Here is a 13,777-nt window from a genome sequence, read left to right on the forward strand (position 1 = left end):
TCAAGCGATTGAGAGTGTAATACATGCCGATGATATATATATATATATATATAAATAGTATGATTGATAATGCAATAACTGGTAAATATTTACTTCTATTGTAAGGTCACGGCTTTAGTTTTATATCAGTCCTACAAGGCTTACAACTGGTATGTAAAGACCACATTGCTATCAGAATAAGAAAACCATTAAGTGTGAAAATTATGATTTGGAAATTCATGATTTTCCAAATCATGATGTAGATATTACAGATCATTCATTGATTAAAGTAGTACTTCATAATATTTGTCTTACAAATAATAAAATTAAGGATAATGTTAGTAAAGTTTATAGGAATATTGATAAGTTAAAGGAAAAAACTTTTTCTATAAATTGGAGTAACGTCTTCGAATCAGAAGATGTAGACAATGCATATAACTTATTTTTTAATGTCTTTTCTGAGTGTTTAAATTCGGCAAAAAATATATATACATGTAAAACTAAATATAATACCATAAAACCATGGATAAATGTTAATCTAGTACGTAGAATCAGTAATTTTATATGAAATGAGTTCAGTATGAAACAAGTAATGAGGAAGTAATTAGTATTATTAAAAGCATGAAAAATAAAAAGTCAACAGAAATAGATGGAATAAAAATTAATATAATAAAAGAAGTTAATGATATTGTTATTTAATGTCTTTACTCATTTGTTTAATTTGAGTATGAGCCAAGGTAAATTTCCCTCTGTATTTAAAAGATTTTTTTTTGTTGTACCTGTTTTTAAGAGTGATGATAAACAAAATATTAATAATTACCCATCTATTTCATTATTACCATGATCTCAAAAATTCTAGAAAACATTATAAAAATTAAGTTAATGAACTTCCTTCAAAAAAAAATTTTTTCAGGAAAATTCAATATGGTTTTTGCAAAGAAAGAAATACTGAAGATGCTCTTTTGAACTTTTTGTCCAATATAATTAAAGGTAAAATCAAAGGTCAACAAGTGGCAAGTTTATTCTTGCATTTAAAAATGGCCTTCAATTTTGTTGATCATAGTATTTTGCTTGACAAACTATGGAAAGCTGAAATAACAGGTCAGTGCAATGAATGGTTCAAGATGTATTTTAGAGGAAAGTGGCATCAGGTTGTATTAGAAGAAATGAGTTCTCATGGTACTGTTAAGTATGTACGGTATCCCACAGGGTTCTGTACTTTGATCTATTTCATATATTATGTACATAAATGATTTATGTTGTGGAAAATTTAATGGTAAAGTGACAACATTTGTAGTGACACTATTAGATTATAAAGCTGAAAGTGTATACAAAATAAGGAAAAATATTGAAGAAGACGTGAGAATTAGGTGATGTTAATCAAAAACAGCTTAAGTTTAAATGTAATAAAGACAAATTAAATAATTTTCATTTAAAATATCTGCCAACAAAGTTATACGACACAAAATATTACAATTTAAACTTAATACAAACAAAAATTGTACGTGTCGAACTACACCACAAGTAAACCGCAAGTATTTTTTTTATTGTTAAGTATCTGGAAGTAATTTTAGATGTGAATCTGTCTTGGAAGGAACTATATAAATAAATTTTATAAAACAAATAGGATTAAGTATAAATAAATTTTATTTCTTAAAGAATTTTTGTACAACAAAGTTACTAAAGATGTTGTATCACTCTTTAATAGAATCGATATTAATGTATGGTATAACCTGTTGGGGAGGTGTGTATTATTCTAATATAAAGCCATTATTAGAAGCCCAAAAACATATAATATGAATGATTTCTCATAAAAATAGATTAAGTGAATCTTTTCCACTTTTTAAAAAACTTAATATCCTAACCTTAAGATATTTACGTGATTTTAGAACCCTGAAAATTTTTTATAAAAGGTGTAATATGTGTAGACTAACGCACACATATTCAAGAGTCATTTAGGTAGGAATGATACATTTTTGTTACCTTTGCGAAAATTGAAACTGTATAGACATTTTTATTCATTTGTGGTTCTGAAGTTGTACAGTTTATTACCTAATAATATAAAGGAATCAAGAAATTTTAAAGCAGCATTTCTCAGGCTGGGGGTCACGATGATATGAAAGGGGGTCGTGAAATTAGCCTACAACTTTACACATAAGCAATAATGAAATCATTTTGTGAGAAAAAAATCATTTACTATAAACATTTTACTTAATTTATGAGTACAGATGTAAAGAAAATAAAATAATGAGATTGTTGCATTTGTTTTTCATTTAGAAGTTTCTCCATACATGGATCTATGTTAGAAACGTACAAAAGCAGATTGTTTTGAAGAGACAAAAAAACGATTCCTATATTTAGTTTTTAGCGAAAAACCCTTTTTACAGGGGTAAGACGAAAGTTATTAATATTTTCAATGCTTCTGTGACTAAATTTTCACATTCACTTTGACATGCAAGCCAAAAAATATGTAAATCTTCAGCTGTGAATTGTAGATGAAACATTTTATTGGCAGACATTTCGATAAACTGGTCATGAATCTCAACTGGTAACTTAGCAACAACATTTTCACTAAATGGATTCAATACCCATCTCTTCAAGAAATCATTTTTATCTTCTGGGAAATACTCCAACTGAATTTTTAGCTCATGCTATCCAAACTGTGGTGAATAATAGTGTCTTCTTCACCCAAATTTTTCTCAATATAATCAGAAGTGAGCAGAAGCATATAAAAATGTTTGCTTTGAAGATGAATAATCTGATATCAAGCTTCTTAATGAAAGCATAAACTTTGTCTGTCATTAAGAAAATGTTTTTATCACATCTTTGTAAAGTCACATTCATCATTTAAATGCAAAAATACATCAACTAACTAAGCTAACAGCAACATATACTCATTATTCTGTAAAAACATTGATAATGGCCTTTGTTTACTCTGGAAAAATATTATTAATTCATCTCGCAATTCCAATAACTGGGTTAACACTTTCCCCCGTGATCACCATCTGACTTCTGTATGGAAAAGAAGAGATTTTTTCTTTTCAACCATTTCATTGCATAGTTTAGCCCGACTTTTAATAAAATGAACCATTTTTACAGCTTCACAAAGAATCTGTTTGAGATTTTCAGGCATATTTTTTATGCCAATAGCATGTCTGTGAGAGAAGCGTGCATCCACTCCGCCCTTGATATAAGAGGATCTAATAATTTTTCCAGAAAGCCACTGTTCTTTCCTGTTAATAACACATAGTTGATCCTGAGATTTCATTAAAAATTCTGAACTCTGCTAAAAAAATAATCTCATTATATATTACAACAAGAAGCTTAAATAGAATTAATGTTATAAATACTACTGGGTAATTATTTCAGCTGTGAAGAATTTTCTTTTTAACTTCTAATTATTGCCACTGATTTCATTGCATAGTACTTATATACTAATGAAAAAAATGTTTATCACTTTTTTTGACAGTCTATTCTCAAAAACTACTGGTCCTATATGCTAAAATAAAATGCTAGATTTTTTTTTTTATACACGATCATTTTTTAAAAAGACCTGAAGTCTATAGATGTGTAATCAGGAAAAAAGTTTTTGTAAATGAAATCTATGAATTCTCTTATTTTTACATTAGTTACAATCCTAATTCTATTTTGACCCTCATTAAAGATACTATCAGTTGTTAAGTAAAATCTAAGCAACACCAATAAAGTTTACTAAATGGAGTAAAACAACAAATTCTTTTTGTATAAATTTGTAAACAACAGAATTATATCCCTTCACAACATACTTATGAACAGTTAGTAAGCAGCAAGGAGATGAATCTAAAGACCCTAAGTTGTAAAAATAAATAAAGCATCCATTTGGTTTTATATATATTTAAAACCATATCTAGGCCCTGATTAAATGGTTTGTCAACTCTATATTACAAAAATAAAGTAGAAATTAAGCTGTATTAAAAATCTTATGTATTTTTCAACAATATTTTGTTTTTTTTCTATAGTGCCCTGTAGAATGTAGAAAAGTGTAATCTCTTTTTAGAGTCTCCTGTTATCAGCACAGTTGAGAATTCTAGGCATTTATGAGTTCTTTTTTTGAAAGCTAACATTTAATTAAAATTGAAAATTATAAAACGTAAATTCTGATTGATGATTCTATTGAAATTTTTGTAAATTTTCTTTGCTTTTATCTATGATGGTGGATTTTGAACATTATTTAAAAATAGTTAAATAATAATAATAAAATATTTAATAATTAAATTATTTTATTTTATTTGTTTAACGACAAACTGAACTGAACGTGTATAATGCAGAGTTTTTAAACTCATATTAATTACACTTACTGCTTTTTGTTGTTTTTGATGGCGACTATTACAAAAAGCAACAAAAAATACACATTTTTAAAATACACAGGAAACTACCAGCAATGGACACTTACATTCATGCATCAAACCGTCTACCTCACATAAATTATCTGCTTTAAAAGTATGATCTACAGCCTAATAAACAAACTCATGTCACCTGAAGACCACACAAAACAACTCAGTATTATAAAATACCTACCACACACATTAACATAAAATAATTTAAATATAAATAAAACAATTGAAAAAAAAGAACGCATTAAAAAAAATATATATATGTATATAGAGAACACAGCCACCAAGCTAACATATTGTTCCTAGAATATACTGTACAAATGATTTACACTGACTGCATGTCAATGCAGTTATAATCTGGTTTTTTTGGATGAAACTTTGAACATGAATATTCAAAAGTCTTCTCTCCAACACTACATAGAGACTTTTCCCAGCCACTGTACATATTCAAATCACAATTACCCACTACCATTAACAACAACATTGATATTTTACAAATAGACAAAAAAAATGGACCATATCTTAACACACTCAAATAATATAAAATATAAAAACGAATGTACTAAATGAATAAACACAAATGTGATCTGACATATTTTTTTACACATTGCACCAAATTTTTAGACCAAATAACAAATTTGCTTAAAAAACTCCAAACAATAAGACCAGGATACAGGATACAGGATTTTGTAATTGAATTTAACAATTAATATTATCTAAAAATTAATTGAAAATATTTTTTTTTGTTAAAAATAACCCTTAAATTTTATTTTAAGTAAATCTTAACAGCAAAAGAAGCATAATAAAGCCCTTCCTTATAAGTTGAAATAATGTGTTGAATTTCACAAAAATAGTCATAAAGATAATCCAAAAACAACATCAAAAAGACTATTTCATCCTTCATCCACATTTACATTTCTATTAACTAGCCAGTCAGGGATATCCACCCCCTGGACCCTCAACGCATTCGTATCCTCATGTTTGTGAGAATATTAAGTACTTTACAAATATTCATTGAAGAAAAAAAGATTAGTAATTTTACTTAATTATATTTATATTGCCATGATGACAGAAATATAATGAAGTAAAAGGATTAATATGAGGGTAAGTAAAAAAATAAAGGGAAATTTTTATTTCCCTCCCAATCACATGTATGCCAGAATTAATTGTTCTGCTGTAACTCATAACTTCTATCAGCTGTTCAATGAAAGTAATGTTTCATTGTTAGCTATTTGTGATTCTGTTTAAAATGAGTGCTCCTTTGCCTGATTGCACCAAGGAAGAGATGTAAGCACTGGTATGTTTCCTCAGTTCAGAAGGGGTGAAACCAGCAGAGAATATTCTTCAAACGCAGCAATAATATGGGGAGAGTTGTTTGAGTAGAAGCAAGATCTACAAATGGATTGATCACTTTAAAAATGGTAGGATTTCTCTCTTTAATGAACAGTGGCAAGGTAGGCCTCCCACTTCAAAGACTATTGACAATATTGAAGCATTTAAACCAGTGATTCTCAAACTGCGTGCTGCAGCCGCTTCTCAGGGTCGCCAAAAAATATTGTAAAATCTTCATAATTAATTAAACCAAGACATTAATAATTATTAATTTAATATTAATAAAGTAAAAAAATAATGAAGATACACAAGTTTTATTTACTTTTATCTATTACTTACGGCAGTCATATTTTTACTTAGGGTAGGCCGCCATGGAAAAATTTTAATTGAAAAAGGACACCATGATCGGAAAGGGCACCACGACTCAGAAAAGTTTGCGAACCACTGGATTAAACAAATAATTTTCGGTAATTGACAAATTACAGTTGATGTCATTGCAAGTGAGTTGAATATAAGCCATGTCTCAGCAGTTTCAATCATCCATGATTTTTTAAACTTTCAAAAAGGTTCTACTCATTGGGTTCCACATCAGTTGACCAGCATCCACCAAGAGAATCATTTGAAAATTTCTGAGAAGCTTTTGAAATGTTAAAGCAAAAAAGGTAAAAACTCAGATATCTGCAGGAAAGGAGATGATGGCGATATTCTGGGATATGGCAGGTTCAGTTTTGGTTTACTTCACACCTAAAGGTCAATCAGTAAACAGTGACAACTACTGTGAGCTATTGCATTTACTGAAGTAAAAATTCAAATCCAAATAACATGGTAAATTTTTAAAGATGTGATTTTGCTTCAGGATAACGCTCAACCTCATATGGCCAAAAAATACAGTCCTTATGTAGGATTATGTCCTTATGTGGGGATTATGTTGAAAAATATTGCATTATTATTTATGTAAGTACAATTTAATTTATGAAAATATATTAGTTTTTTAAATTTCACTTTACTTTTTGACTTGCCTTATACATGTATATATATATATTGTTTCTATCAAGAAGCATAGTGCTTCTATACTAATTTATTTTTATAAAATTTCAAGATATCAGTTTTGAGTTGCTGGATCACTCTCTACAGTCACACTCAACAGTCTACAGTCTACACTCTATACAGTTTGGACCTGGCTCCAAGTGATTTTCACTGTTTTGGCCCATTAAAAGAAGAGTTGTGAGGAAATCATTTTCGATCTGATGAAGATGCCATAGAAACAGTGAAAGATTTTCTGCTCACCAGACCAAAACTTTCTTTCAGGAAGGAATTCAAAAGCTCATTAAAAAAAAGATGGACTAAGTGCATAGAAGTAGGAGGGGATTGTTGAAAAATAATGCATTATTATTTATGCAAGTACAATTTAACTTAATTTAATTTATGTAAATATATTAGTTTTTTGTAATTTCACTTTACTTTTTGACTTGCCCTTATACACACACACACACACACACACACACACACATATATATATATATAAAATAATAACTGCAAGTAAATGTTAATGTAAACAGCATACTGTTTGTAGTACACAATACAATTTGTTATACAGTATTAGTTCAATTTTTTCTGCTAGATGGTAGCACTTAATTTAAAATAAAAATGTGAGCACATACTGCAAACAAACAAACGCATCATGCTTTTTTATTGGAGAGATAAGAGTACATTTTTAAAATGAGAATATTTTTTTGAAATGAATTTTAAAATTACCAATAAATATACCTGATTTTTTTCAGTTTCATTGAAGCTGTTATAGAGTGTTAAGAATTGTAGAGTGTTAAGGGTTAACAAAATATGAAACCCTTAAATAACTTCTGTAAAATCGTAGTACATAGAGAAATTAAATTTTGCAGATTCTCCTGACCTCAAAATGAAACATTTTTCAGTATGAGACCACACAGCCCCAAGCCCCAACAGGAGGCAACTCAAAAATCTTTAAATAGGAAGGGTAGGATTGTGACATCAAAAGGAATTGAAAAAGTAAACATTTGACGTAAAAATCTTCAGGCTACAATAACCAGAACCAAAATAAATAATTTTCACAGCCAGTTTCAAAAGTAGCCCCATAGTACATCCCAAGTAGCTGTCTTTTATCTCAAAATAGATTGTTTTGAATTAGGATCATTTGCTACATTTTATTTGATTAGTGTTTTACTTTTGATCAGTTATTTAAAAGGCACCGTAGACTAGTTTTGAAACTAACTGTGAAAAACATTAAATGGCCACCATTCTGATTAGGGTCATGTAACCCAAAGTTTTTTATGTCAAATTTTTTTTCAGTGACTTTTAAAATGATGTGTCACAACCCTACTCTCTTAATTTAAAATCGTTGAGCTCCCCATACCCCATAGGGGCTTGAGGGTATAGTGATCTTCTAACAGAAAAATAGACCGTTTTGTGGTAGGGGTGTTTGCTAAATTTGATGTTTCTACATTTAACAGTTGAAAAGTTATTTAAGGATTGACATTTTTTATTAACAGTCTGTACATGCATGCGATTAAAATATTTTTCAATTAACATCTTCAGAATCGTTATTTATTTTGTACTGATTAGTTTTTTTAATTATCTTTGCACATCAACATTACTCTTATGGAATGTAGCTATTATTTTTATTCATTAATAGTATGTATAATTACTTATATTTTTATTTATTAATCTTGTATTCTTTGATGTTGCTCTAATATGGGTTTTCCATGCTCATTCAAAAAAATAATAGAAAAGTTTATTTTTAGTAAAATGACATATATAGCACTCCTCTGACATGATCTGTATAAAATATAATTATATACTTAACTAAATAAAATATATATGTATTTAATTAAAAATAGTTGGTGTGTCTTTTATTTCTCGGTATTTGCAGTCAACATGTATTTTGAAAAAAAAATTATGTATATATGCAGACTGAAAAAAGCATGTCATCTTTCACTGTTTTAAGTTCAAGGTCTTTCCAACCTAGCAGAAAAATAATTGCCTCTCATGTGAACCACCAACTTAATTTTACAGTTTGATTGTTGTTATTAATTATTTTTCATGTGTTGTGAATTTACTTAAACACGTGTTTCAATTTCCATTACTATTACTGCACTGTATGTTTAATAATTTTCTGAACTTCTAGTAAAGCAAGATCTTTAATAAATAAAATATTTTTATTCTTATAATGTAATGCACTTGTAAACAAGTTGAGGGTCATTATGTCCCTGCTACCTCATATATCACTTCAAGTATGTTTAATTTTTCAATGATTTATGATTTTTCAACCTACTTATGTTAATTTTAATTTTAATACTTTTACATTGAAAGAAAACGTTTTCCAATGATGGTCAAATGACCAAAAGTATGTGAAAAACACAGAAGAATTGTTGGTAAGGTTAAATTTTTATTTATTTTATTTATATGTAAATGCACTTTCCAGTATGTTTTATTTGTTCATTCCGATTGAAAACTAATCTACATAATGAATTGACAATTAAATTTAAATAAAGACACAAATTCGACTTTTTTTCTTTCTTTTTCCTGTTTAGCCTCCGGTAACTAGTTTTAGATAATACTTCAGAGGATGAATGAGGATGATATGTATGAGTGTGAATGAAGTGTAGTCTTGTACATTCTCAGTTCGACCATACCTGAGATGTGTGATTAATTGAAACCCAACCACCAAAGAACACCGGTATCCACGATCTAGTATTCAAGTCCGTGTAAAAATAGCTGGCTTTACTAGGACTTGAACGCTGGAACTCTCGACTTCCAAATCAGCTGATTTGGGAAGACGCGTTCACCACTAGACCCTTGTAACCTTGTAACCCAGTGGGTTACAAATTCGACTTAAATCTTGTTAACTTAACCAAATCCATCCCACGTAATGTAATAATGATGGCAGTCCTTTATATTTATATAAATATATACACATAATAAGATGTTTCCCAAAGAGCATACAGATTATTAATTTAGGCCTGTAGTAAATTTTTTAAATGAGCCACATCATAAAGTACAGCTTTGCATTACTGGTATATTCTTAATCATAAGTGATCCGGCTTCATCCTTGAGATTGGTCCTGAAGTCCTTGACATTCGGTTCAGAAGATTGACAGAACATTCAAAATTTCTAAAGAAATCAATTTAATTCTGGTACAGTCTTCGTGAGATTTTTCAAATGTCCACCAAATCAGCCTTGAAATTTTCATAATCCTTTTTTCAGTGTTTGGTAACTCATTGGTAAATTTTTTTACCCTTTCAGTAATCCAATTGTGATCGTCACTGGTTTCAAATCCTCACAAAACACTTAAGTATTTTTTATCAATGTATCTTAATTATCATTAAATGCATTTGGTCATGGTTTATTATTTTTTTACAAAAACACATAAAAAAGATTATATTAGATTATAATTAATGATATGATGTATTTCCTATCTTTTATTATCTTGACATCTGCATAAAACTTATTGACAACTTTCAATACTGTTTGGTAAAAACCCATTTCTTTTTTTTTTTTTTTAATATTGTTTATCAAAATGATTGTAGGTACAAAACTAGCATTTTAATCAATGCTTACCTTACCATAACTTTTTTTTTAAGAAAGTATGATTTCATAAGCTGTTTGTACATTATAAAGTTGTTAAAAACATTTTTTATAAGTCTCTTGCCCTGAAAAGTCAGGCTTATGTAAACAGGTTGATTACCAAAAATTTGTTAAAGTGTAACAACATTTTTTTGTAACCTCTTTTTAAATATGCGTTTATTAAAATGTAATTTTTGGTTACTTTATGATCTGAAATATTAGAAAAATTTGAACTCCAATCAGAGTGATGGCATCATGCACAAAAGCTTTTGATACATGTGTAACACTCCAATCAGAGTATATGCCAATCAAGCAAAATAATGATAAATATTAATCAGCAAAATATTTAAAATAAAAATCAGTATTTTCAGAGCACACATTGCATATGTACACAGTTTACTTTCTGACTTTATTTTGTCTGCTTACTTTGCATTCTTCTTTTCCTCTTTGATACTTTCAATTCGTTTTTCTCTTTTGTTGATCCTATTTTACCCTGTTTCCCAACTAATTTTTTTAAATTTTCATCTTTCTTTCTTTTCCTGTTTAGCCTCCGGTAACTACTGTTTAGATAATACTTCAGAGGATGATATGTATGAGTGTAAATGAAGTGTAGTCTTGTACATTCTCAGTTCGACCATTCCTGAGATGTGTGGTTAATTGAAACCCAACCACCAAAGAACACCGGTATCCACGATCTGGTATTCAAATCCGTGTAAAAATAACTGGCTTTACTAGGACTAGAACGCTGGAACTCTCGCCTTCCAAATCAACTGATTTGGGAAGACACGTTCACCACTAGACCAACCCGGTGGGTTTAAATTTTTATCTGAAAATATTTTGAATATCAGAATCAGATAAGGCTGTATGTTATTATATTAAAATAATTCTATACTAAGTAATGATCATTATGATTTCAAGAAACAAAATAAAATGTTAAATGTACTTTGTAAAAAATCAAATTTTTCATTTAAAAATCAACTATTTTTAGTTATATGCGAGACATTATCATGGACCACAAGAACATCCTCCTTAAAAAAATTACCAAAATAATTCCATTCTGTATATTAATGTTTGAACATAAATAAAAAAAAAATATACTTCTATTAAAAACATCTCGTGTGCTGCTATTAATAATTATTAAACGTCACCTGTGAACAATGCAAAATAGCTTAATATTATGTTACCAATTTATCATCAGTTATAGAATACTTTATCAGGTATTACCGACATTACAAGTTAAGTTTGATTTGTTATTAAAAAAAGGTAATAATTTTACATGATATTTGTCATCAGTGACAATCATAGACAAATATATAGCAAATTTGATTTTTATTCACACAACAGTGGTTTGTTGTAGAATCCAATAAACATAATGCTCAACAAAAAATGTTTATTTAATTTTTATCAAATTAAACTGGTTTTATGACATAAAATTTGTCCTTATTTTCGTGACAAAATAGTGTAGTAAACACCTTCATTTCTCACTAAACAAAATCGTTAAAATACTCTGATGCTTTGCAAAAGTCTGAATAAACAATAGTGACAAAAAAAAAATATCTAGAATGTGTGAAAACACTCAAAAAGATATGAACAATAATAATTGAATTATATATATATATATATATATGTATATATATAATTTAGCTATTACAAAAAACAAAATAAACCACAAATTCTTTGATTATGATGGCAGTAATATTTTCACATATATTGCCTTGTACGATGATAGTGACCGAGCATTAAAAAACTGATTCTTTTCAAAATTTTATACGAACAAAAATTTTGGTGTAATTTATGCTAGCATAGTTTATAGCCTATTAAAGGATTAATTGTTTAAAAATTAACTAATATTTATTTCCATTCATGGACTAATAACTATTTTAAACACACATCATTCCTTGCTCCAGAACTGTAATTAAAAAAAAAAAAATAATACTTTAAGATCAAGAGCATATTTTCTTAATGAAATGTAATTGATAATCAAAATAACATAGTGATACATCCAGTACTAATTATTTATTAAGTTGTTACTTAATATTCTTTTAACTGGTTTAACACACTTTTTTCCAGGACTGAATTTAGAATATCAACTGGAATATTAGGTTAAATCAGTTTAAAAACTGAAATATCTGGAGTATCACAGCAGTTTAGAAAATAAAAAGATCTATAAGTAATTTTTTTATTATATTAAATAATATTATGCAAATTAAACACTGTGTTAATCATAAAAAAATACAATCTTAAAAACTTAAAACCATACTGAATGAGAGTAATCAGACATCTAACTATATATTTTTCACTGACTGACTTTCAGTAGCAGTTTTTGTACATTCATATTTCTAAATATTTAAAAAAGTTTGAAATTTTACTAAGTATCAAATTTTATAATAAAAAAAATTTTTTGTCTAAATTTGAAGTTTTCAGAGATAGGTTCATTACAGAGTCCATCTGACCACTGAGATCTCTTGATCTTAGGTTATTATTTATGGAGAGCAATGAAAGGCTCTGTTTACAGTAACCATTCTCATACTCTGGATGAAATGAAAAATATAACTGAATTTGTAAATGCAAACACTTCATTGGTGGTAGTTGAGTATATCATCAAACATGTATAAACATGTTCAGGCATGCCCAAAGGCAAATGGTGGTCATTTTGAGCACCTGCTGCAAATAAAAATTTATTGTAGTTAAGTATTATTCCTATTTCTATCATTGTTATTTGAATATAGTAAATTGATTGTTTGTAAAGATTGGTATACAATTTTTCATTGGGGACAACCAGTATTATATTTACAAAAAAATAGAGATTTTTAAATTGAAAAATGAATTTAAAATATGTGATATATATATATAGAAAATGGAGAATAATTTAGCTAAAGCAAATGAAGATTTAAGCACTATATCGTTACAGAACAGCCTTCAGTTACAAAATTGTTAGGACTGATTAACTGATAAACGCAGAATTTATTAATGTAAATTTTCCTTTGTGTTAATCTTAAGTATTGTATTTAATTAAGGTTAACATAGAGGCATCTTACAAATTTCATTAAAATCTGTTCAGCCGGTTTCTAAGTACAACAAAAAGTTATATAAACATTTTAGAAATAACTGTACTACATAAATAACATTAATATATAAATCACTTTACATCAAGATAAATGCCTAGAAAGAAATATTATTTTTAACTTATTGATATTCTTTGGTAAGAAACAGTAAATTGATATGACAACTTTATGTCATGAAACAGTGCATGGTATATTCTGCCTTTAATTGGTAGGGGAAAAATTTTCATTTATATGATGTAACTAAATTTACTCTGTACTGATATTAATATGTATTTATATAACTCATCTTGAGGACAATATTTCACCATCTGCATCATCATCATCAGCTGTTATGTTTTTAGTTTGTGTAGATGTGTAACAGTAGCAATATTTTTTTTTTGAAGATCACAGTTATAATATATACAAATATGTACTACTCACACCTAGTTT

At 28.2% G+C, this 13,777-nt stretch overlaps 1 long non-coding RNA gene across 1 annotated transcript in view; it reads left to right on the plus strand.

Moving 5' to 3' along the window:
• The window catches only part of LOC142323393 (uncharacterized), a 101,914-nt gene extending 92,714 nt beyond the window's left edge, over positions 1–9,200 (plus strand). The window contains exon 3 of the long non-coding RNA XR_012756099.1: positions 6,784–9,200. This is a non-coding gene — a long non-coding RNA (uncharacterized LOC142323393). The remainder of the gene's footprint in view (positions 1–6,783) is intronic.
• The last annotated feature ends 4,577 nt before the right edge of the window (positions 9,201–13,777 follow it).

Source organism: Lycorma delicatula, chromosome 4, assembly GCF_047948215.1.
Source record: "Lycorma delicatula isolate Av1 chromosome 4, ASM4794821v1, whole genome shotgun sequence".
Lineage (NCBI taxonomy): Eukaryota > Metazoa > Arthropoda > Insecta > Hemiptera > Fulgoridae > Lycorma > Lycorma delicatula.